Below are 27,478 nucleotides of genomic sequence, written 5' to 3' on the forward strand. Positions count from 1 at the left end.
TTATGGACAACATCAGGAGTCGCATTAAGACATTAATTGACTTAATTCTATGCCAGTTTGCAACAACTATAGAGTATAAAGAAGACCCAAAGGATGCATTTTTTTTTCCTCTTCCTTGTTATCTAGAGCTGGCTAGTATGTCTCACATGTCATTAAAACTGGTGGAGCAGTACAGTTCTGTTCATTATTTGAGACAGGACACTGCTACTTTCCCACTGTCTCTGCATGTCTGAGAACCGAAATATTAGATTTTATTCTATGCTTACAGAAGGACTAAGTGCTGGGAATGTGTGTCCTTGCATCAGACATTTGACTTCAAGTTAGAACCCCATCTGTCTCAGTTGTTTGTGTGTCAGTAATGCTAATATTTCCACCGTATGTAATTTTCTTTGAAGTATCAGTGAATAAGGAATGGAGTACACATGAGTAATGGAAAAGGATGTGAGAAGCAGGATGAATTTTATTGCCACTGTTTTGGAATTAACACAAAACATTTACAGAGCCGCAGATAAGCCTGAAGAGTCAGATAAAGCTGGAAACAAACACAGAGAGCAAGATTCAATTAGCAGTAATTTGGACTAGAAACTAATCTTCAGTTGTTACCATTAAATAAGTCTGGAGTGAATAGCAAGAATCCATTTAGCTTTTCTGAATTATTACCTGCAAAGTCAATAGATGTTTATTATCCTGGGGAGAACAGGCTTGTTATCAGTTCCCTTTCTTAACTCCTAATGGAGCCAGCTGTTTATTTTGGATGATGGTGCACTTCACAGCACATCCCAAACTTCACGCTGAGATGCAGTCGCACAGATTACATGTTCTCTTGCTCAGCCAAGAGCTCAGTTTGTTTAGATGTGCTGGATGATTTCACACACAGTCTCAGAAACCAGAAGCCAGTATGTGATAAACCAGCTTTTTCTCAAACTTTACAACTGTCAAAGTAACAGGTTGTGAGGGTGTTTTTGTGTTGCGTTTTTTTTATCTTGGTGAGCAAAAGGGTACCCAATTTGAGTGAAGCATGGGTAGTCTGAACATAAAGAGATAAGCTTTTCAGCAGGGGAATTTTCTAATTACTTGTCATACATCCACTTTTATTATCATACATCCCAATTACAAGGGATATGCAAGATAGCTTATCAGGTTACTCCCTAGCCAACTTTCTCACGTGATACCACAGGAACTCCAGAGACCTGTTAAAAAATAGGGCAAATTTTTGACTCTCCATCTAAAGACAGACAGTCACAGCTGCCTTATTCCCAGAGGGGAGCCTGAAATCCTCTGTGAAAGGTCCCTGTGGGGTCTGCAGTTTATGTCTGATGTCTCAGCAGTACCCACATCATTCTGGACCAGCTCCCACTCCACAGCTTCAGGATGTTCACCCAGCAAACAGAGACAAGTGAAGATGAACTGAATCTGAGATGATTTTTCCTTATGCAACAACAGAAGAAAACAGCTCGTTCCATAAAAAAAAAAATTTCCAAAGTTAAAACAGGCATGTGCCTTTTTGCCCTTGCACCATTGAGAACTGCTATTGAAAGGTGAAGGACAATGGTGTTTCCCCAGCACATTTTTCGTGTTAGGTTGTTTGTTTGTTGGTTTTTGTTTGGCTTCTGTTTGGTTGTTTTTGTTTTCCTTTGGTTTGTTTTTTGTTTGTTTTTCTTGGGGGCTTTTTTGTTTGTTTTTTGTTTTCATTTCATTTGGGTTTTTGTTTCATTTTGGGTTTTTGTTTGTTTGTTTTGTTAGATAAAGCATTCAGAATGCATGAGTACAGTTTCAAGCTTTTCTCTTTTCTCCACAGACTATTTGCTAATATCAGGGAAAATGCTGAACTTTGAAGACTCTTTTTTCATAAACCTCACTTTGGAAACTGCCAGTGCACAGGAGGAACTAATAACAGGAGAGAACAGAGACAACTTCATCTTTAGGCCCTCATGGCAGGAAAAGTAATCTTGTGTTCAGATTTCTCTCCTAGATCTCTTTCTGCATTTTATGCAGCAGCAGAATCAGTAATGTAAATGGGAGCCAGTGATATTAAGAAATTCCCTACTGGAAGTTCTGGACTGGTTCAGATCTTACCTAAATTAAAACAAGTCTCAAGAAGAGCTTGAAAGTCTCTTTTGTTTTGATCCCAGCTGATCATACAGAATTTTTAATTCAGCGCTGTTAAGTAAATAGAACTTTATGCAAATTTGTTGGTTAGCTCGTATTATTGAGTATATTTTGTAAAAATAGAGTAAAGCAGCCAAGAATGAATTAAAATGAAATACAAAAATACATAAACAAATTTGGATTGTGCAACTGACATATCTATGTTATTTATTTTATTGAAAATGTTATCATTATAAAATTTTAATTTTATTAAATAACATATTTAAATAAAAAAAAATATTCACTCCAGCAACTGAAAATGTTCTGAAATACCAGATATTACAACTCCTAACTAGGGTAAAAGAAATTATGTAAAACACCATAAGTTTTTGCAACCACTACAACCAAGGGCAAAAAAAGCCCTTGCATTCAAATGCATTTAAAAGTATAAATTCACATCCTTGTAATTTTTCTGAAGGAATCAAAGTAATCAGAATACTTCCATGCATGTACAGAACCTACTCTGAATTTACATTTTTGAGAAGATAAAAACGTTCAGCAGTGTTTGGCTTACATTGCACAGAACTCAGTTCAGTGTGAAAATTCTTTAAGTAGGTTCTTGCTGTCTGTTTGCAAGGATTGATAATATTTATAAAAATATTCTTGTGTGAATGACTTTCATTATAAGGGGAGAATCTCAATCTCTTCTATCCCTTTTGACCTCTTCAGTCCTCCAAGGCTGTAATTGTAAAGCTCAGAGAGCTTACAACACCTCTTGAGTGAGATTTCCAGAACAGAAACAACTTAATCAGAGCTGATCTGAAAATCCTGAAATTTAGCTAAAAATCTCCATGTTTTTATATGAATAGCAGTAACTGCTGTTCCTTCTGTAGCTCAGATAATAGAAACTATTCTCTCATGGATTCTGATGTGTTTGGGTCCAACTCTGTGATCCTTGAACATCAGTATGGAAATGCCAGAAAGGGAAGATGCTGCTTCGTACACTTTCTAAGATGTTCTAACTGGTCACAGGTACCACCTTCATCATGGTTTCTTCCCTGTGAGGGTGCTGAGGCCCTGGCACAGGGTGCCCAGAGCAGCTGTGGCTGGCTCATCCCTGGAAGTGTCCAAGGCCAGGTTGGATGGGGTTTGGAGCAACCTGGGACAGTGGAAGGTGTCCCTGCCCATGGCAGAGGGTGGAACTGGATGAACCTTCGGGTCCCTTCCAAACCAAACTATTCTGCCATACTGTGACTCTTCTCAAACCACAAAATCCAGAATTAAAGTGCTTGTAAACAGCAAGCAATACCTGGGAGATGTCTAGCTGAACAATTGTGAGGTTAAGAAAAACTTTGTGGCATCACACCTGATCTAGATAAAAATGCTGCTGCTGCTGTCTGGACAGCGACTGGCCACCCCATTGGAAGGACTGGATACCTCAAGTCAACACTGCTCTCTGCTAAGATCCCAAAAAATTAATGTTCTTGGTAAAAGAGTTCTCATGAGTGTCTGTGCAATGCCTGCACCTTCAGTATGAATCTTCACTCTCTGTTTGCTGCACTTTTACTGTCTGGTGGGCAAACAGAAGGTCCAGCTGGCTCCACAACAAAGCTAACATGTACTTGGCACTTCCTCTTCTTTCTGGCCTGAGACCAAAGGTGTGAGCACAGTCTTGCTTTAATATATCTTTCAACTTTCTGGTAGGTTTCAGCACAGCAGAGTGAGATTTTTAAAAACATCTGCATGCTTACTGGTATACTTGGCATGCACTTTCACAAATGCCTTCTCACAAGCCATTTCTCACAGTGAAACAGATTCTACAGGTTGTTGCAAGAAATTTTCTACCGTTAAATAAATATCTGCACTTAAAATTAGTGCTCTCAATTTCTAATGGATTCTGGTAAAAAAACGTTGTGGTGATCATCTTTTATTGATGAAAATGGCATTTCTAGTAACAATCACTTCAGCAATATAATATAAATATTACAAGAAATTAAGTGTGAGTTCTCACAGAAAACTCTCAAAGTATGGTTTTTCATGGGGATAGAGGAATGATGAATTTAATTTCATTCTGGCTGTATTATATGACTTGGCCATCAATCACCACATCAACTTAGCATGGGTTCTCCAAGACATCATTCATTATAAGGGAAAGCACAGCCGCACACCTTAAACATAAAAAAACCCAAAACAACCCAAACAAAACAACAAAATAGCAAAATAAACCCTATGACATTTTTCTTTCCACAATAAAATACATTTGCAAATCACCTAGATTGCTGGATATAACGTGACAACTCACATTAGACCTCACTGTATGAAAAAGAGACTGCTTTGAAAATATGCTTCATCTAACCCCTGCATTATGAAATGTATGTAACATCTACAGGGAGTTCACTTTGTTTTTAGTGACTGCTATCTGCTGGTGTCAAACACCTTGCTTTGGGCAGGAGGCTCTGAACTCCATGTGCAGATGAATTTCCATCCCATGCCATTATGGAAGGACTGGCTAAACATCATGAAAGGACTCAAAATAGAAGAAAAAACCAAAACAAAACATATTGTATATGAAGTAACTATGTTTTGGGGTTTTTTGAGATAGTCTGCAGACATGGATTATCCAGGTATAGCATATGCAAGGATTGAGGAGAGAAAAAACTGCAGAGAATTTGGTATTGCTCTGCCTTTAAATTTTAAAAGAGATTGGCACAAGCGTACAGCTACTAAACAATATCAAAATTGTGACATATATATACACTGGGAGTGACTTGTTGCTTCTCAAATTATTTTGCTTACATATTGTTATCAAATACGTGCCTGCCCCTGGCAGAGGGGTTGGAACTAGATAAACTTTAAGGTCCCTTTCAAGATGAACCCGTTTGTGATTTTTCAATTCCATGAAAACTAAGCAATTTTTTCCCCTAAATACACTGTTAAATGAAAAATTTCTTGCCCCAAATCAAATTGTGTGTTCATTTTGTAGCACCAAACTTCACAGGTCGTCAAAAATCTTGAAAAGTATCTTCAAGAAACCTCTATACTGTTTTTTAAAGCTAAATCACTCCAAACATTATTCACACTTACAATGTCAGCTACCTCTAAAAATGCATGTCTTCAAGTCTGATTTTGAAAGCATACAGACCTGAAATAAGTTTTTTTCAGAAATAGGAGTCTGTGGAAGGCACCAAAACTTCCACCCTTGACCAGGTAAAGCTGCTTCTTCAATGAAGCTGACAGTAGGGAGCTGATCACTAGGCAGAAAGCAAGCTGTGGAACAGTGTTTGGAAATTCATTTTCTTCTAGCAGCTTTGCCTTTGATTGTGCACATCCCCTGACACCTTTAAGTGTATTTCTCAGATGCTACAGACAAGCAGAGAATAAATAGACCTGCAATATTTCTTTAAAACAGCATGCATGAATATAAGCATGAAGCAGTGCCATAAACATGCCTCTTGCAGTCCTCCCTGCTCAAGATAATTAATCAGAGACAATTCCATATTTATGAGAAACACCATAATTTCTTTCTTCTCTCATTTCACAAGACAGAATCACAGAATGGTTTGTGTGGGAAGAGATGTAAAGACCATCTAGTTTCCACCCCTCTGACATGGGTAGGATAACAGCCACAAGGTCAGCCCTTAGAGCCCCACCCAACCTGGTCCTGAGAGATTCCAGGGATGCAGAGTTCACAACCTCTCAGGGCAAAATTTGCTCTGAGAACTCACCTAACCATGAAAAGGATTTTTCTCTCTCTTTCAGAGGTACGCAGACATGTTTTCATATTTATTTGCCACATCTTCTCTAGACTACACGCCCTACTGATCTGGTTTATTTGTATTCATTCAGTATTATGTCACAAAAACACATACAAACAGATTTATGGGACAAAATAAAGAAATTATCTGTGCATCAGCTTCTGCTTATAAATGAAACTCAGTGTCTAGACAGTGAGGAGCAATGCTGCTCTTAATTAGAGCCTGGGCTTCACCCTGCTCTTTCATGTGGCACAAGAACTCTGCTGCCTTGGAGCCTCTGCCTTATCACACCTGCAGCTTTGAGAGCTTTTTCTCCTTCAGCCCAAAGGCATGGGCAGCCCGATTTTCCCTCAGTGGGAAGGACAGCCCATGTGCCCCATCAAACTCTGCTGCAGGGTGAGCGTGGGCTGTGGCTGGTCATTTGAGGCAGACCAAGTGCTCCCAGGGGAGTTCTTGCAGGCCCAAAGTGCATTTATTATTACAGAATTATGGGAAACAGATGGGTCAGAAATAACCATCAAGTTTATTTCCCAATGTGATTTTAAGCAGATATGTGTGGACTGCTTGCACATTGCTCCATAATTGCTAATATGAGTTGGGGTTTTTTTTCTCAAAAAATAAAATCCAGATACTTTAAAATGTGGGATTTTATTATAGAAGCTCAGTGCAACTTTTTAAACAATGAATCATGAAAATGGGGATATATAATCAGAGCATTAATAATTGTTTCCTTAGTATTTGCATATTTTCCCCAAAGCAATTTACAATATTTATTTCTTGTAAATTCAAATTTTAAAATGTTCATGAATATTTATTTCCTTTTTTTATCTATTGTCACAATTTATTTGAGTTATTTTTTTCTACCAACAGATAACTTTGCATTTCATTTTAGATTTTAACACCATGTAAAAAAAAAGCTACAATTCCTAAGCAATATACTATTATATCACAAAAACAAGAGAAAAATAATGAAATTAAATGGAAAAAAATCAGTAAAACCTGGAAGATGGTGGCATGTAAAGATTAATCAGTTTTAGATGAGTTTACTTTCAGATTTGTCCATTTGCCTGACACAATGGAAATTTTAGAAATAGGAAGAGTTGACCCCTGAACTCTTGGAAGAGATCAAGTTTTACTTGCTGAGAACTTTCAGAAGGCTTGGAAAGAAAAGTGAGCTGAATGAAAGTTCTAAATCCATCTAGAAGAAAAAATTGCTTTCAACAGTACTGAACAGTTCCTGCAGCATCCCCTAAGTGTTCCATATTCGTGCAGCCATTTAATAAAACATTATAGCTGTGTTGAAAGGACTTGGAAACAAGAATGGAGAATTGGAGATTTAGGAAGCTAAGGGGAGGGTTCCCATGCTTGCACAGCTCTGAGAACACTGTCTCAAAAAGCTCTGCAAGTACCTGCTCTGTCATAAACCCAAGAGTGTTTCCCCTGCTCTCAAAGTCATTCCATATTTTGGGAAGTCACACAGAGAAATGAAGCTTGGCTCTCTTGAGTCTTCAGTCCTTTTGCAGAACCCCAGCTTGCTGTTAACTTTGGAGAAGCAGGCAACAACTAATGGCAGCTACTGTTAAGTAAGGAATTTCTTAAACCTACACCTGAGTCAGGAATCAATAATTCCAGTTCTCCAGGCAACTGAAGAAACCTCTCCTGAAATTTGCCACAATAGTGTTGTCAGGGAAAAATGGGGTTGTATTTATTGTCTTTGTTCAGCCTTTGGAATAAAAGGGGTCTCTGGTGTCTGGAGTTTCTGCAGCTTTGGTAGATTGACAGGTGAGCCACAATGCACTCACGTGTAATAAACACTCAGGAGCAAAGATCAGGTGTAAAGAGAGAAGACAGACTGGTGGCAAAGTGAGACTCCACAGAATTTTACAGCTTTCTAAAAACTAGTATGAAATGAGACAGTAATTATTCAGATGGAAACTGTCCCTTTGACTGACGATAATTTAAAGAGAGTAGATATTCAAGCCCAGCAAAGGGAGGGAAACATAAGAAGCTGCTAGAAAATGTTCTCTCTCCCTTTCTCATCCCTCTGTATGTGTTTGCTTTTTTCCTCCATTCTCTTCCTCCTCTTCCCTTGGGAAATAAGATCTTTTTCTGTCAGCCAAGTGAAGTATAACACTGACTTTGAGCTAAGAGGGATAAAGATACAGGAAAATGGAAAGAGACAAAAGAAACAAAAGAAGATGAAGGAAACAAGAGAAAAGCTTTGGGTGAAACACTGATTGACTTCTAGAGCTCCTTATTTTTCACCTTCACCTGTAATTAGCTAAGGTGACTAGCTCAAACATAAACATATACAACACAGAGGTCTATGCTCAGTCAAGTGAATCCTCTTATGCAAGCCATAGGGTTTAAATGTCAGCAAAATCACAACATCTGAAAAGGAAAAAAAAAGCAGCTTACTGACATTTACGGTCTTGCTTTTTAAAAATCCTAGCCATCCTTTTCAATTACAAGGAATCTCATTTTTATTTGCCAGCTAGAACAACTGCACAAAAACTGACACCTTGCATCAATCTTGCCTAAGATGTTTGGCTGGACAGCTCCAGTGATAGTTGAGAAGGTTCAGAAGGGTTTGTGAATTGAAAAATGGAACAAAACATCCACATAAGTGGCAGGAGCCTGAATGCAGCTTGGAAGATCCTTAGTGATCAGACACCCTCATTTTCAACTCTCTCATTACTTATTCTGAGACAACTAAGGAAAAAAAAAGAGAAAAAATAAGAATATAATGCTCAACTATAACCTCAGAACTTAAAACACCTAGGGGTTTGGTTTGGGTTTTTTGTTTGGTTTGTTTGTTTGTTTGTTTGGCAGTTTGTTTTATTTTTGTGTTTGCTCCAGAGAGTATTCAGAGCCCTCAATTAGGTCAAAGAAGGTGGAAGAGCTGGAAAATGGCTTGAGCACTAACTTTAGCCATGCACATCAGTTAACAATTAACACATTACCTTGCACAATTTTGGCCTGTTCTCTGATGCTGCCGAGCTCTGTGACCCTGAGATGCGTTAAAAGTTTCTGTTTCAGCCCGCACGTTCATAGGATGGGTCGAAGCTCTTCAGTTTTCGGTCTTGGAGTTGTTTATTAAGTCTTACCTATAAATTTTTTTTTTTTCCTCCTGTCCTACCAAGGTCGGCTCAGCAGGACAATTCCAGGCACTCTGCCTGCCCCTGGGGTGGTGTTATCTTTATATACTTAAAACTATGCATAACATATTTACAGTTATTTTCCAATACCTATCACCTATGTTAGACAGTGAGCTTCTACTCTAAACCAATCTAAAAATGCCAACATCACCACTGAAGATGAGGGTAAACCAGAAGAAGAAAGGCTAGACATGCCCGAGTCCCTCCATCTTGTCCCCATAACCTTTATACTAAAAATCCCAAAACCTACATTTGCACCCTGTGATAAATTTATTATTACACCATTGAAGCTGCGGCGGCTTTTAGATCTTCATGCAAGGATGGCAATTTTCTCCACGGTTCATAATTGAACCCACTGGTGTTCTGGGCTGTGTGCCAGGGTCTCTGAGCCCCCTGGCCAGGGTCCCAGCAATTCCAGACTCCCAAAGGGATGTCCTGAGTTCCAACAGCCTGTTTCAATTACCACTCTTCTGGAGAATCCCAAACATGATCAGGGACTAGAGTGAGATAGGTTCTGTTTCCAGTGAGCATTGTGGATAATTGTACTGTATTTTCCATGCCTTCCCCAAAAGCACCCCAGTTTCCTTTGTACCTCCTGAGACTTTACATAAGTCACTTATTGAATTCAAATTTTTCTTTTCCTTAAAAAAAAAGTTCAAAAAGGAAAATGTGCTTTTGCTGAAGGTGCAGCTTGGGAAATGCCCAAACATTTCTGAGCCCAAAACTCTCAGTACTGCATTCAGAAAGCAACAAGCTGGTAGTTTTTGAATCTCATTAGTCTTAATTAAAAAATTGGCATTTATTTCATTTTTAATCTCTTGTGTTCTTAGGCGCTCTTTGTTTAATTTCCAAGTTTCCAACATTTATATTCAATGTCCTGTTTTCCAAACAGTGACATCTTTATCCATCCACTCAACTGTCTGAAAAATTTTGACGTTTTCATATCTGCAGCTTCAACTCATCATTCTGATTTAAAAAATTTTCATTTTATGGACTAAATAAAGCACTTCCTCTGTGTAATTTTGTTAAACCAACATTATCACCCTTTTCATAAATCAAGTATCTTGATGTCACCATTTGGAGCAAGTTTTCTTTTTAACTTTTTTAAAAGAGGAAACGTATTGTTCCTTTGTTCAACTCCAATTTCTGGGTGATAGTTGCCATGTAATGTAGTACTTAGGCACTAAAATAAATAACCAAAACCCCTTCCTTATTGATTGCCTGATCACATGGGAAGCATGAAGGAGGGCCAAGGTTTCAGCACGATCAAAGAATAAACTGTTGAGCTTATAGACCAATCAAGCTAAGAAAGTAAATATTTGAAGGCAATAAAAGCGCCTCTTATTCAGGTGCCAGAAATAATAATAATGAGGTGAATAAGTTAAATTACATGAGGATAGTTGGTGCCTGCTTAGAAATACAGGCAGTTATCTGGTGTATAAAAGCTGTGATATCCACAATGCACAGCACAACACTTGAGATGAAGCTATGCTGTTACCCCCTTCCTGCCTTTAACCAGTGAGGGCACTCAATGACTCCCAGCGTACAGAACCACAATATGTATTAATGAAATCCAGTCATCTTTTGGAAAGGAGACAGCATTTCTCACCAGGGCAAGTACATAATGTGTGCAGAAAATAGAGCAGACACTAAGTGTCATCACAAAAGGAATCTGTCCTGGTTTGAGAGGAAGAAGATTTTTTGGGATGCTCTGGTCAAACCCCTAGGTGCTCAGATTTTAATTTGGCACCTGGCGTGGCCACTGAGGATGTGGATACACCTCTGAGAACACAGTGGGGTCAAAAGCTGAGAACTCCCAGGGTGAAACTCTCTTGGGTCGGGTGGTCAGAGCTCCCCTGCCGGGCTGTTGGCTGGGTGGGGAGGGAAAGCCACGAGGTCTGAGTGAGGCAGGCCTTGGACAGAGAAGGGAGGAGAAGGCTCCTGCAGGATGGAAGGGTGGAGGAACCCTGAGAGACATCGGGCAGGCCCCCAGAGAGAGAGAGAGAGAGAGAGAGAGACCTTGTGCCACCTTGAAATTCAATATCATGTGCTGGCAGCACGGCTGGCCAGGAAGGAGAAGGGGGCAGCGAGAAAGTGCTCGGCAGGACGGCATGGGAGTTCTGGACAGGCAGAGCCTGATATTTTAACCCTTTGCTTAGATGATGGGAACCTTACAATGCTGATCCTCCTGGAGCTGAATGAGGAGAGAGGGAGAGATGGTATAGCCAGAAATGGGCAAGTGTGATGCAAGCTTGTGCAAGTGAAAGATGTCCAAGGGAAGTTGAGAAGAATCCGAGGTGGGAGGAGGTGATGGAGTGGCCTTTGGCTGGACTTTTCTTGTATAGCCATGGACAGAACCATTTTTCCTGTGACACAGAGACTGCATTTAGGGGGAGGCAATGGCTTGGAGCCAAGAGAGTGCAGGGATGTGATGTGAGGGAGTGTGTGAACAGAGATGACGGGTGAGGAGGGTGGTGGTGGTGCCCTCGATCTTCAGCAAAGGAGAAGATCTCTGTTCTCAGACCCCTCGGCCCCAGGGAGTGAAATTTGGGGGGACAGGTGTCCCAAAGGTGAGAGACTGGTCTCTTTTTTGAACTGGGCAAAGCACCCTTTAAAAAGAAATCCCTAGAAGCAGCTCTGGTCCATGAGCAGTGGTGAGAGCACTGGGCATGGAAGGAAGATGTCACAATGGCAAAATGATCTCAGGGCAATGCCACGAGTGACAGGGAAACACAAGCGGTCTCAACTGTTTCCTGGGGAAGCCCAAGGTGCAAGAGGGATTCGTCTCTCCTTGATGATTTGAGAATGGATTATCTGAAGGGTGGAGGTGGACTGAGAGTTGGTGATCTGAGGGGTGGTGACTGAATTGAGAATCCAAGGTTTTGTCTTACTGTGATGTATTGGAAATTTGGTGGTTGGGGGTGGGAAGGAATGTTTGGAAGGTTTTCATCCTGAGTTCTGTGTTTTTCCTTTATATATTGTAAGTTAATAAAGATTTTTTTTCTTTTATTCCTAAACCGGAGCCTGCTTTGCTCTATTCCTGGTCACATCTCACAGTAGACACTAGGGAGAATGCATTTTCATGGGGGCACTGGCATTGTGCCAGTGTCAAACCATGACAGAATCTTAAAAAGACAGGAATTTGTTTCCTTTAGTAATAACACCAGGGTTTTTTTTCCATCATTAATAATCAGTCATTGAAGGATGGAAACATAGAGTTATAGAGTCAGAGAATGATTTAAGTTGAAGAAACCTTCAAGATCATCTTTTTCCACCTCTGCCATAGGCAGGGACACCTTCAACTATCCATGACTGCTCAGAGCTCTGTCCAGCCTGGCTTTGAACACTTGCAGGGATGGGGCAGCCACAGCTTCTTTGGGCACCCTGTGCCAGGACCTCAACACCCTCAGAACCAAGAACTTCCTCCTAATATCAAATCTAAATCTACTCTCTTTTAGTCTGCATCCCATCCATGTCTCTGTCTTTTCTCATTAATTTGGTGTTCTTCAGAGTTTTTCACTTTGCTGCTGCTGCAGATAACAGTACAAACTTGGATATGGAGTTAAAGCCATAACTTAACTGTTGAGTTTTTATTTAGTGGGACAAACTTTTTTTATCCTGAATGCTTGAAATATTTCCCAAGTTTTGATCCCTGCTGGAGCCCACAGCTCTAGTAAATCAATCAAATTGGAGTTCTACAAAACCAAGTACCAGGTCCTACACTTTGGTCACATCTCAGAGGTCTTTTCAACCTAAATGTTTCTGTGATTCTATGAATACTCTAGACTCCACACAGGACCTTTAAAGAGCTAGCATTTAAGAGTTAAAAAGAACAAAGGTATTTCAAGACCCTCTTCAGTCAAATCTATTATGCTGTTTCATGCTCACCTTTAATTTCTATTCAGACTTCCAGTTTGTTATTAATATTGTTCATAATATTGTGACTTGCAACAAGTCATACTCCTCTGTGTTTCAGTGAATGCTGGTCTCAAAAAATTGTGCTCAAGCAATTTCGGATTTTTCCTCACACACCATGGATATGTATCTGATTTTTCAGGGCTTGTCCTGATGTCAATAGATTCCTGACAGCATCTAAATTTATAGGAAGGCCTTACTATACAGTCCTTCTCCAGACAACAGAAAAACCACAGAATCTGGAAAACACCACCTCAGGTGAAGACACCAGCATCATAAGACTCAGGGGACACTAAAAACAATAATCTTCCTTCAATATTCAGTGAATATCTTGTGAGCACAAGGACATTTTGGGGATGTAAACATGAAGGAAACTGCATCACACAAAGGTCAGACAACAAGGTGAAACACTTTTGTGTCTGTAGCCCTAGATGTCTGTTCTTTACATCATCCTTCCCTGAAATTCCTTAGTCTACAGAACACAGCAGAAAATCAAGAATAACTCATATAACTTCGAGTAGTGTTGTAGACCATGGAAATGCCATTTTTATCCATGTCTTTCAATGTTAGGGATGAGGTAATTTCATATATCTATTTACCTTATTTCCCAAATCCAATAACTTAGTGTGAAGGGCTTCAAAGCACAAGATAAATGTGTCTGGGCCACAGAACTAATCATGTCAACTGGAAAATAACTCTACCTGCATCATTACCACTTAATGTGTTGGATAATTCCGAGTGCACCTGAAAGATAATAAAGAGGTGTCAGTATTATTCATATATTTTAATTGCTTCCATTAGCTTTTCTTTTTTCTTTTTTTTTCTTATTCCTGAGGGCAAAATAGTATCGCTTCATTGATCATACAGTGGATACAGGAGAAATAATAGTACAGAATCAAATATTCTTTTAACCACCCATTGCCAACCTATAGCTATAAGCAAAAGCATAACTTGGCAATAAAATCTATTTACTGTTAAAATTAAAATTGCTTTTAACATTTTTATGGCACGCAAACAATTAAAATAATTCTATCAGGTAACAGCTGTTCTTTCACACTTATGGAAAAAGAATGAAGAGAAAACGAGTATAGGAATAATTAAAGTCAGGTAACTTCTTGTTCCAAGAAATGCCAAGAAATGTGTCAGTTCTCTGCAAGGGGTGGTGGTAAGGATAATAGAGGTAGAATTAATGTAATGAGAGGGAATTCAACGTGAGGATCCTTCTGTATCTATTCCAACTGAAGATATTTTATGATTCTAGAAAATAATTAACTCAATTTTGTAATTCATGTATTTTTATCCTAGCCAAATAAATCTTGTGGTACCAGCTTCTGGGATTAAATTATTAAGTAAAATAACTTCTGGATTCTCAATTTTGATGGTAACATGCCACCAGTGTCTTACCTGTTGAGTCCAATTCATTATTTTATTGTGTCTGATGTCATTACTGTTTTCACAACAAAAAGCTGGCTCCTAAGAATTCCAGCACAAGGCACAGGGTAAAACCAAGGCCCTATTTCCTGACCCCTCCTGTCTGCCAATGGACACAATAAAACCCTTTCAGGAACAGGATAAATATCAACTGTGTACATGAACAATGTTGTTGTGACAACCATGTTGTTGCTGTTCCTGTAACCAAAACACAAGGCACAAAGCATCCTTTTCCTGCTGATGGACATCCATCAACTTTTAGTCTAATGGAGATAAAAAAAATGAGAAGAATGAGAAGGGGACTGGAAAAAATCAAATACTATAACTCTATAACTCTTAGAGAAATTACAAATTATAGAATCTTAGAATCCTGCAATGGTTTGGGTTGGAAAGAACATTAAAAAACCATCTCATTCCAATGCCTTGCCATGAGCAGGGACACCTTCCACTAGAACAGGTAGCTCAATGGCCTTGAATTATTTTACATGGGTTTACTTGTTTTACCTGCCACTTGAAAATATTAAAATTAACAAATATGTGTCAAATACTTTTAAAACAAAAGTGACAGTGCAATTCTAGATCTTTCCAGTGCTCCTTAATTAATTTTTCCCTAAATGTCTAGGAAGAAACCAAACAGATCAGCAACACTGATTAAACCTTAGCTGAGTCCTTATTCCATTCAAACAGCTATTTACTAGTCAGAGTTGATACACAGGTTTTCTATTTCCTTCCACTCCCTCCTTTGGAGAGGTCAGAGCCTGTATTTATGCATCCTAGGGTTCTGTTCCTAGGGAAGGTGTCACAGCCCAAGACTGACAGACAAAATAAAGATTTAGGACAACTCTCAGCGCATGGCAGGGTTGTAAGCGCTGTCCTGTGCGGGGCCAGGAGTTCATCGTGGCATCCTGTGATTCCCTGTCCCTGTGCCAGGGGTTGGATTCCTTTATTGGATCTCAGTTCCATGATTGCCACAAGTCCCCAGCACTGTGGGAACCTCCCAGCTTCGTGCACAATAAAGGGATAAATAGGTGTCCCTGTCTTTGTGGGAAGGGGCTGAGAGGGGTCAAACCTGCGGCTCAAAAATCTCAGGAAAGCTGTGAATGGGCTGGTCTGACTCAAAGCTGTATCAAACCACCGATTTCTTCTGCCCTCAGTCTTCTGTCCTTGAGACAATTTGTCTTTGCCTGGTAAACTGGGCAAAAACAATCTCTGTATAAGGCTGCAATTTGATCAGTTTTACTTGTATAGCATGTGCTCACGCTTGTGTTGAATCAGTGCTCTCTGCTTTTAGTGATAAGTAAGGGAGACTGAAATTCAGGATCAGTTTAAATCTGAGACTGTAACAAAATAACTCTTTTTTTCTTTTAGCCAAAACCCACCCCAAGCATTGCTTGCATTGAATTATCTGCTCAGTCTGTCCTAACTACAAACCTGTTAAAACTAGGAAAATTCAAATTTCTTTGTTGCTTCATTAAGCTGATTGTCTGCCCCTGACTCCATTTTAAAATTAATACCTACATATTACAGGGTTTTTTCCTTACACACAGTAGGGATGAAACAGTTTGAATTATGTAAAATAAATGTATGGTCATAAAATGTAATAATCCATTACAAAACACTTTCATTTTTCATTTTATTACCATGTTCAAATAATTATCGACCTTTTTTTTCCGCTAACCTGAACAAATAGACATTCATAGAAATATTGCATTCCTTTTGTATTATGATTGCAATAATGAAGAAGGGTAAATCAACTTCCCTATATTGTATTTGCATTAAATATTGCATTTGCAGCAGATCAAAAATGAAACTAGAAACCCTACTTTTGATACCTCTGTTTTATAAATTATTGCACTTACCAGCAGGGAACTTCAGTTTTGGGGGCCATATGCTACAGCTATTTGGTGCTATTTTTGCATATGACCAACAGAAAAATAATGCAATAAATGTGTGCTTCTTCGGAGACACTTTGGGAAATGTAGACTTTTGCTTAATCACACCAAACCCAAAATTTTCTGATTACAAACTATGAGATATGTCTTTGGTTGATGCATGTATTAAAATGAGTTTCTTCAGATTATTTCTGGTTTTGTCTTTTCTGTTCTTTTAATTGTTTTAGTTGGGTAATATCCCTCCAACCTCAGAAAACAAAATTTTTGGTGAACAATATTAACCTCCTTAGTGCAGTATCCTAAGGAGAAGAGCTTTTTATAGTACTGCAGATAGATAAGTGTAATTGGCTTTTTTTCCAAGAGCTCTTGAACTGGGCATTTATAGCAGCCCAATTTAAAAACCAGACATTTCTAAGCAAATTAAATTTCTACCTTTTGATGAAAATGGTGAACCATAATAAAGAAAAGACACTCTGGGTTACTTATTAGAGAATCCAGATGCAGAAAGGAGACAATATCATTTGTTTTCTTCTGCTCTGCAAGAAAGTTCTGTCCAACATACCATTTGTACATCTTAGCTACCTTCTGTGATCATACATTAAAAATTAGAAGCATCATTCTAACTATTCTCAGAATAAACAAAGATTAAACCAAAAGTAATTCTATATGTCAGACCAAATATCTACTTATCCCCAAAACTGGTGGTGTCTGACAACAGACAACTGAGAAAAGGAAGAATAAGGTGAATGCCATTCCAATAACTTAGTCTCCCAAATTATGGAAAATCATGTTTGCTTTAAAAACTGCTTTGCAAAGTAGTTTGAGACTAGGCTAAACCTAAGTATGTAGAAATATATGACATTGACTAAGGCTTCTAGGGTCAAGTCTAACTTAAACTGATAAGTCTTGGTGCATTTCACTTTTCAGTTTCTGATGTAATAAAATAAAATATTTAAATGTTTATTCATTGTTATTAACAAGATATTTCCTTTTAGACTGGTCTTAAATTATAAAGCTGACTACAAGCTTTAACCTGGCTATCCATATTTAATTTGTATTCTTTTACCTTTAAAAGTCCCATTATTTTAGTCTACACCAACAGAATGGACTTTTCACTCCTCTGATCTGCACCTGTCTTTCCTGATCAGGGATGTGCAAATTGTGCTGGAGCAGGACTTACCAGTCCTTTGTGCAAAAGCTTTAATTCCTTTTCATTGGGAAGGTCTCCCTTGGGCCATGGATAAACACTGCACAAGATTAACTGCTTGATTGGTTTAGAGTAAAAATCCTCTCTGTCAAAATTAATTTAAAAATAACTAGTGCCCTTAATACTAACACATGTGCACAATGACCATGACAGGCAGAGTTACTAAGATAAATCTTACAGTTAAAGAATCATCGTCATACTGAAGAGGGGTACTAGGATTGTAAACAGCTCAACAAAAACCTTCCAATCATACTGAATTGACAGTGTTAGCAAGAACTAAAAGGGAAAAACGCAGCATAAAAAAGGGAAATTAGCAATAGAGAAATAATATGATGAAGTTAAGATTGAAAAAAAAATGTTGACAGATATAGGAACTGAAGAGAGGAAATGTCTGAATTCAAAGCTGTGGAGTAGGATTTAAGTTTCAATTCAATGGAAAAGTTTTTTCCTCTTAAACAGCTATAATTGTGTCTACAAATTGCAGTATTCCCAAATATTTTGATTCCACCAATCCAATCTGAGATAAAATTGCTAAGTAAATAAATATCTTTCGGTATACACACATATATTTTAGTAATTAAACAGGAACAATTCTTCCCTTAGGCTTTGTGGAAGTGCCTGTACTGAAAGCCTACAGTAGCACAATTCTTTTATAAAGCAAGATGTGCAGGACCCACTGTGGAACAGCCTGAAGGACTGAGCCCTGTGGGAGGGCTGGAGCAGGGGAAGAGTGTGATGAGGAAGGAACAGCAAAGATAAGTAGATGGACTGAGCACAGCCCCATGCCCTATCCCACTGTGCCTCTGGCGAGGAGGAGGGAGAGAAGTCAAGAGTGAATTTGAGCCTGTGAAAAAGGGAGGGTCTGGGAGGGAAGGTGTTTTAAGGTTTGGGTGTATTTATTATTGACCTACTCTGATTTGGTTGTATTTAAGTAGATTTCTCTGAGTCTGTTTTGCCTGTGACAGTAATTGGTGAGTGATGTCTCCCTGCTCTTATCTCAACCCACCACTGGGGAAGAAGAAAGGAGTGGCAGAGCAGCATGGCTGGGCAGCTGGCCTCCAAGATGTCATCACAAGATGTCTTGTTAGAGCCCCTCTGTAATTCCAGTTTTTAGCAACAGCCTTACTCAGGTTCTAGAACTATGAATACAGAGGGGGGGAAAAATAATTTAAAAAAAGAGGTTTGCAAGACTGGAGGCATTATCTGTATATATTACCCCCACAAATACTCTACTTCCATTGAATGAAGTAACCAGATCTGAAATTTAAGATGCACCATTGTCATTTGAATAGGTTCATTCAACAGCCTTACCTGCTTCTCTTACCAAAAATCTAAATAATGACCTAAGATTAGCATCCCTTCAGCTCAAGCCTTGAAGTTCCCACAGTGCTCACCCTGGTGATCCTGCTTACAGCTGATGCAAAACACCTGCTTGGTGCTGGCAGCTGCAGTTCTCTTTTTGATGATATCTGACAAAAGGACAGAAAGTCAAGTCAGTATTTATTCTTGTTTCTTTTCCTTTGCAGGAGAGGTTGCTCAGCATTTATGTCCCTGTATTTCTCATTTTAGGTATTTAGGGGGCCAAGCAGTACTTCTGATATGGGGATATGGGGATCATTTTAAGGAGAAAGTGGATTCTGTAACAGATTAATTCCTATTCCTATCTTTTAGCTCTTCTGTATGATAGCAGAGTTTCTATGATAGGGGTTTAAAACTAATGAATCAACAGAGCACAGAGGGTTTTTTTAGTTTGTTGGGATTTTTAAGTGTGTTTTAGGTTTGGGCTTTTTTTAGAGGTATTTGTCTCTCAAAGAATTGCTGGAAGGTACCCAGAAAGAATTAAACTTCTGAGATTATAGAAAATAAAAACTTAAAAGAATAAGGATTGATTAGAACATTGTAGTTAGGTTCAGCATGTCTTTCAAACCCACTAAATTGCCTGTCTCTTTAAACTAGCCCTTTCTCTGCTGTAACAAAGGAGAAATATGCCTAGCTCTCTTTATCTTCTTTGTTTTATCATCCATTGCTGACAGGAATCATAAAATCACTGAGCTGATAGCAGTAGCAGAGCAAGGCTTGCACATCACTCAAAGTTAATGCTCATATAGCTCATACCACTTTGATGCAATTAATTACATATCATTTTTCTATAGTATTAATTGTAGGTTTTCTGTCAAAAGATATTCAGCTGGGAAAAAAGTAAAGGAAGCTCTTCTGTCCCCTGAAATGAAATTATGTCATCATGGAGAAGAATAAGAGTGCTGTCATTTCTATCCATTAGGACTCTGTATGTTTTGATTTTTCATGTGACCTTTTCTATTCAAAATAAAAATGGATCTTTCCTCTACATACAACAGACTTGAGGAATGTAAATTACTTATATTAGTGATGCACAAAGAAAGGCTTGCAAGTTGAGTAAATGAACTCTACAAGAAAAAGACAAAAATTTAACCTTTTAGAAAATTATTTAAAGGCCTTAGCCTCTACTGTTCTAAAAACAGTTAATACATGTCTTTTAATACCAGGTTCTTTAGGAGAAGTGTTGCTCCATTTTTCTCTCTCTCAGATGATTTAGAAGGGTTTCTTAGACTAATTTCATATTTCTAATTTCACCTTTAGCAACAAGAGTCATGAACTTTTCTAGAGTGATGCTATGCCTTCTTTCTGGTAGAAAAATGTTTATGAGCTGTCGTTCATTAAATTAATTCCAAGTATTTTTAGTCTTCTCTTCATCTACTGATTGGGAACCTTACATTTAAATCTCTGTATGTATTTGGAAGTTTTTAAGAAGTTGTTAATTGAGAGCTTTGAAACACAGTCAGACCAGATTCGTCTAAAGATGGGTGGTTTTAAGAATTACATTTCTAGATATTTAAAGATCTGAATCCTTTTACACTGCTGGTTTTCTTTTTGGATGTCTTTGGCCTTTTCTTTTCTTTTCTTTTCTTTTCTTTTCTTTTCTTTTCTTTTCTTTTCTTTTCTTTTCTTTTCTTTTCTTTTCTTTTCTTTTCTTTTCTTTTCTTTTCTTTTCTCTTCTTTTCTCTTCTTTTCTCGGTAGGGATTTTTTTTGTTCACCTCTTTCTTGTAGATTAACTTTTGGAAGCAAAAATATCCCTCCGAGATGTATTTGCATGTTAATATAAATTGGGAAATACTGGTCAGGTAGCTGTCAATTTTGGTCCATTAGCCATGTTATGCCTCATCTATTGTAGGTAGATTAATGCTTCATGCATTATTAAAAAGTTAATATGTTGTAGTAGGAAAACAAAAATAGAAGGTTTTCTCACTCCTGAAATAATATATATTTGAACTTCTTTTTTTTTTTTTTTTTAACTAACTAAACAGATTTGGTTGACTTGATTTGAAAGTTTGATATGGGTAAAATGACAGAAGTTACATCAGAAAAACTGCCAGGGCCTCCTTGAGGAAAGCATATGTTTCAATGCATTTTAGGATCTAACTTTTTAACTGAAACTGTTTTTGTAATTCTTAACATTTTGATCCATGAAAGTTGAAAATGGAAAGTACTGTGATAAATACCTCAAAATTTCCTTCTTCTTTCAAGAAGCCAGACTCCTTCCAGAATACAAAGATGGACATTGACGCCAATAATAATTGAAACATAACCTTATTTTCCTTATATTGTCCATTGATTGTTTTGTGACTGTGGTTTAATTTGTTACTCATTTCTTATTTCATACAAAATACAGTGCAAAGGCTTATAGATATGATATATTGAATAAAAAGTCTCCCAACGTGTGTATATCATTAAATTAAAATGTGGCACCTTGGCATTTGTAAATCATCTGAGTTCTAATGTAAATACAGATCACTCACTTGTGAAAGGTCTCTTGGATAACCACAGCCATTACTCTTTGTATTCATCAGGCCATAACTTTAAATGCTTTTGGTGTCAGATCTTTCAGTCTGAGTTGTGAGCTCTCTGGTTCCAGCAGTGGAGGAGAAGTTAATGACTTGCTGAATTAGTCATGGTATACTTTAGATATTAAGGCCAAACAGCTTTACATAAGCATAGGCTGGTTTATTTCCATCTTTTAAAAAATGACCTACATATGTCTTTCAAAAGTAATTAGATATTGCCTGTCTTCAACCACTTGAAGCTACAGACTCAATTTTATTTGATTTAACATAATAGATATTAAGGCCTTTTAAAGTCTAAGAGATTTAAAAGTAAATGAGATTAAGTCTTCCTGATTTACACCAAAATTAGGATTAATTAAAAATCCGGGTTTTGAGAAGCGTATATCTAGGTTTTGCTGACATCTGTTTACTTTTTATAAAGAAAAGTCTACTGTTCTAGTAGTACAGTTAGGCATATTTACCTTGCTATATAATGGAAGAATGAAGAGAATAATGAGCCAGACTATTTTCAGATTAAAAAAAAAGGACTATTTCAATTAGGTGTAAATTAAAAACAAAATTATCATGAGGGTGCTTGTATGTCTAGCAAAGACTCACAGAACCTCTGTCCTTGAAGAAGTCAAAAACTTGACCAAACATAGCCCTGAGCAGTCCTTTGTAATAGTACTCACTCCTGGCAGCAGGCTGGTCCAGGTCACCTCTGCAGCCCCTTCCAGCCTGTGGGAGTTTGTGCTGCTGATGCCTTATCCACTTTCAAATCACAAGCCAAACAAGATAAAAATAAAAAAAAGAGCTACCATTTATTATGACCATGACATGACCGTGAACGTCCTCCAGGTACACTTATGGCGGAATGCACGTGTGACATAGGAATTCAGCAATTTCACAAATGTAGAAAATTGGCATAACTGGCAAGAATCCCAAGTTAGAAACACAGCTGATGAAGTAATTCCCCTCTTGGTTCAGCCCCCTACTGAGGGCTCCCCTTTTGCTTCTAGCCCCACGTTGTTTCTGTATAAATTCATGGGAAAGTGACAAGGCTTTACTTCACTGAAGAAGCAGGATTAGAACAGGATTCCAGGAATGTGTTTGCCTAAAAAAAATACTGAAGCTGGCTAAGAAACTACATAACTATACAATAATAGTCTACAGAGCTATGAATATATGCAAAAGCAAAAATCTCTTCCACATCAGTGCAGTGGGAAGTTTCTGTATCAGTGAATTTCAGGTGCTGTGAGGGCCATGCCAGGGAAATACATGGTTACTCTGGAATTGTCATGTTCACTTGTTAACAATGCTTTTCCTCCAAGCTGCTTGAAGGAAGATTATTTTGGCCAAACCCTTAAAGTCCCTGCCTATTTGGTTTTTATCAAGTTTGATCTAGCAGAATTCATGTTTTCTCCCCACATACACCAGTGCTTTTCCCTTTGTCTTTCATTTCTGGACGAGAACACAGACTGACACATGCTTAAAAAGAACCTATTCAAGAACAAGGAGATATAACTTAAGTTTACAGCCATGTTGCAAATGTGATGATGAATCCATTTCATGCTAAAACCAAAAAACTACAGCAACTTTAATTCCTGAAACTCTGAGCTTCCATTTTGCTGTGTCTAAGTAAATTTGAACCTGTGACATTTAATTCTGTAAGCATCTCTGTTCATTTAGTACTGTATGTATAAAAACAGATGCACTCTAATAGCTCAAGGGATTTCAGAGTTATGCCTGACTTCACAAAGGAACTTTCTTTCTTATTCTCATTTGTTTATCAGGAGCCTTCCCACAGTATTCAATGCAGTCACAACTGAGGGAAAAATGCATATATATTGTACCTAAATTGCTTCAGTCCATCATGTTTCAGAACTGAGAAATCAACGGCATGAGAAACTGCAGGAAAAAGTGGGGAAGGAGTGAGGAGGGAAATTGTAGCAGATTACAACATTTTGATAGTTAAATGAATAGGGAAATTACACAGGAGTATAGGATATGTATGTTAACTTTTTAACCTTGTTAAGAATAAAATCCGAAGAAAAATACATTTAGTACATGGCTATTCCCATGCCTCTTAATCTATCCCAAAAGATATGGAAAAATCCGGGGCAGGAAGAAAAGCTTGAGGCATACCTTTTTCTAATTCCATGAACCAGCAGCATTCCAAGATATGGTGGTTTTGAGTTATGGTCTGTGGTCTCAAATTCATGCATTTAATCTCCTAATTATAATAATTCTAATAAAAATTCATAAGTCATATCTAAAATACAAAATAGAAATTAAAAGCTCTTAAGTAATGTAAAAATATAGGCTAAATAATGTGGACTCATGCAGAGCTATTTTTGTCTGTATTTCTGTTCGTCTCTATTTGGGTTGATATTGGCTAAAACCATCAAAGACCCCACAAACACCCCTAGACTCCTTTCTGAGGCTTCCACCAGATGACTGCATATGATCAAAAGACAGTGGTTTTTTTACTCCCCTTTCCAGAGGAGGTTCTTGGGCATTCCCAAGAGTCTGAGCTTATACTAACCCACTGGAGTTTGTGTTTTGTGAGATTCCCATCCCCACTCTCAGTGGATCAAGATGTTTGATCATCACTCTGTTCAGAGGTGACAATCAAGTCTTGTTCTAAATCCATGGGTGGTAATTGCATACATTGCTTCTCCTCTTCCATTGTTTCTCCTTCTTCCATTCTTTCCCCTATATCCCTTTATTAAGTGATATTTTATGCTTTCATATTGTCATACTACTACAGACAATGATTACCAAAATGGCTACACACCTGCTTTCCATTACAAACAAATTCAAAATTAAACAATACAGATATATTTACAAACACCAATAATTCAGTGCCTTTTCACTCTAATCAGCCTCAAAGGATTAATTAACAAGAACCTGAGTTACCCTTGCCTCCAGGAGTGGGTCAGGATGCAGTTACCCTCATGGGCAGTACTGACTTGTCTTGGAGCATTCTCCATATCTCCTCAGGCTGCACAAAGATCACAGAAATGCTCATTAGGACTCAGCCTTGACGAGCAGCACCTTGGCTGGGCAGCACCACCCTCCCTGATGGGCTCAGCCTTGGCCAGCAGCGCATCCACCCCCACGCTGGACAGCCCTGGATCCATCAGATATCAGGAAAACTTCCAGCAGCTCTCACAGCAGCCACCCCTGTAGTCTCCCCTCACACCAAGACCTTGTCATGGGAACCCAACACAGTTTGTCTTCTACACAACAGGATCTGAGGGTAACCTAAATCACCTTCCAGCTAGAACAGATGACAGATTTGTAAGGGTTTTGTTTTATTTTCTTTTTGTCAGCTCAAATTTAACTGTGTAGGTAGCTATTTACAGAGTTAATGCATCTTTTCTTCCTTTGAACTTGTACTCATATTTTTACCTTACCTTATACATTTATTGGATATCAGCAGGCCTCATTAAAAAATGACAGGTAATTAATAGGGCAAGATAGTGTTGCATTCCATCACTACCCAGGGAATATATACATTGACTTCAGCTTCCTTGTTTTTTTCCAGATGCTATAATAATTACAAGGATCATTCACAAAACCCACTGTTTTTTAACAGACTGCTCAAAGTTTAGCAGCTAATTGTGGCAGAGACAAAGGCTTTGACAAGAGTGTATAATGGTTCAGCTGGGAGTGAAATAATACAAGCCAGGTTCTTAGCAGTGTTCTCTTTTCTGCCACAACCAGTGAGTATCAGGAGTCCAAACACCTCTGTAAATTAAATGTGCTTTGGCCATACAACACAACCACTCCTGACCAGAAGCCACACTGGTGGGTATGTTTTCATGCACTTGTGACTCCAGCTCAAAGGGACAGTCCCTTTCTCTCTACTCTAGCACTCTCCCCATTAGAATGGACACTGGTTTTGTACACACATGCACTGGTATTTGTTGCATAGTGAGGGATGATCAGTTAACAAGCAAACAAACCAACAAAGAACAACCAAAAAAGTGTTATTAATTCTCTGGGGCACTGCATATGGAACTCGTGGTAAGTCTCAGCCAGAAGGGCAGCTCACTGAGGAAGGGGACATGCAGTGACACAGGACAGCCCTTGGGAGTTGTCTCTTTGGTTGACTAAAACCAGCCAAGCATTTCCTCCACACCCACAATGCAATGTGTCTTTCTGCACGATTTTCTTAAAAAGTTTCATTTTCTGATTGAAACTTTCACCTTCTGAGTGGTGAATTTACTTTTCTCATTGCTTAAGACCAAATTGGTAGTGTAGAGGTTTATCAGATGACAAAATATTTTAGCTACAGATTTCTGTGTATTTGATAGAATAAAATCTTGTTAAAAAAAGGTCTAATGGCCTTGCAGAGAGAAGGAGGGTGAAACTGGACATCTGTTATGTCATAAAATGAGCCCTTTGCCATAGCAAAAAAAAAAAAAAATTGCGATAGAGATTGCTGGGCTGGCATCTAGCATAGGTATCTGAAGTGGACAATAAAAGCAGAAAATGTTGCATACTGGGTTTTTGCTGGTCCTGCACAGAAAGCAGAGAACAGCTCTGATAATCAAGGTCTGTAAACTTATCAGTTCCTTCTACAAACCATGATTTCAACCCCAATGTCCTGATTAGTGCTGCATAACACAGTATGCTATGTCCTAAGAGCAGGTTACTTTTTTCCTGCCCCATTAAAAAATTTAATTAAACCATCTGACCAACCACACTATGATCATGCCATGAGGACAAGTTAGTCAAAGTTCTTGTTCCACTGAAGCTTTGTTGCACCAGACTGGGGGATGGAATCCCATAACATGCCCTCAGAGCACATCTGTGCTACAAACAGTTGTTCTTAAGCTGCTCCATTTTCTGATGATAATGAGAAGTCAAAGTGGTGCCAGGGGCCAAAGTGCTTTTCTGGTTCTTCTGCAAGAACCTTAGCAGAGAGGAAGAAAATAACTCAGTTCTGTGTTCCAAATCAAACATCTCCCCCAGGTATGTCACAGGCACAATATTTCTATGTGCTGCTGAAGATCATTCTCTGTCTCCAGGAGCATAACCTTCATTATCCTAAGTTGGATGTAGCCCTGGACCCCACATCTTTCCCAGCCTGCTATTATCAGTTTCCTGGCAGAGTTGGAATCCTGCCAGAGACCTGCTGTAATTCCTTGTCACTACAAATTAGCAGACATGGGTGTGTTTCAGGTTTTTCAAGTGGTGCATCTAAAATACCTGTCCCAAATTCTAATTCCCTCTTCTGTTCATCAAAAGAGAATTACTGAGAATTAAAGAAAAGGTTTTGTGATACTTAGAGTGCTGAAAGGATTTCTAAATCTCCAGAGAAAGCCAGATGTACCCAGTGATCTGTAATAGCTAAAATCAAAGTAACAAAAAACAACCCACAAAGACATTAACATAAGCATAGTTAGATCCATGGACTTTGTTGAAATTTGAGAAATCTGTTGGGAAGGAATGGCTTGTATTTGTTTCTAGAATCCTATTCTTGCACATGTGCTCCCAGACAGTGCTGGAAAACCTCTACAGCACAGGTGTGATCCCAAAGATGGAAAGGACCTATGCTGGATGTTAAAACTGCAAATGCAAACTGTAAATGTTTAACAATATTTAACTGTAAATGTTTTGCCTGTGTGACAAATTACCTCCTTCTGAGTCTTCAGCCTCGTCATTTGTCAATAGGACAACCAGGTTCTAGGATATGACAACAAGCCAGGAGACCAAAGGCAAGTTCAACCAGCATCATATTGACACCTTTTACCTGAAACTAAAATCGTGAAGATCTAACAAGGATGCTTTGGGGTCAGAATATAATTTTTCCAAGGATCTGTCCTTGGAAAAGGGTCAAGTTTGCATTGCAGTTACTACCCAGGGGCATTCCATCAAATGTGGAGAGCATGCTACCTTTGGAATTTAAATTCCCCAGCAAATGCAATTCCACTCACCAAAAATAATTTGAGTGAATTTCTTGGCTGAGCATGTAAGCAACTAGTCACACACAGGTAATAGGATTGTAGAAGGTTTATTTTCCTGGAAAAAAAAACCTTCAAGTAATTTCAGAACCCCTACAGGCAAAATTGGTTTACTGAGCTACCTGAAAATGAAGTTTGGACTTCATGTGGGTGGTGTGACTGAAGCCAGCAGCAAAAGCCCATTGATTTTTTGAGA

Source organism: Fringilla coelebs (genome assembly GCF_963513975.1).
Source record: "Fringilla coelebs genome assembly, chromosome: Z".
Taxonomy (NCBI): Eukaryota; Metazoa; Chordata; class Aves; order Passeriformes; family Fringillidae; genus Fringilla; species Fringilla coelebs.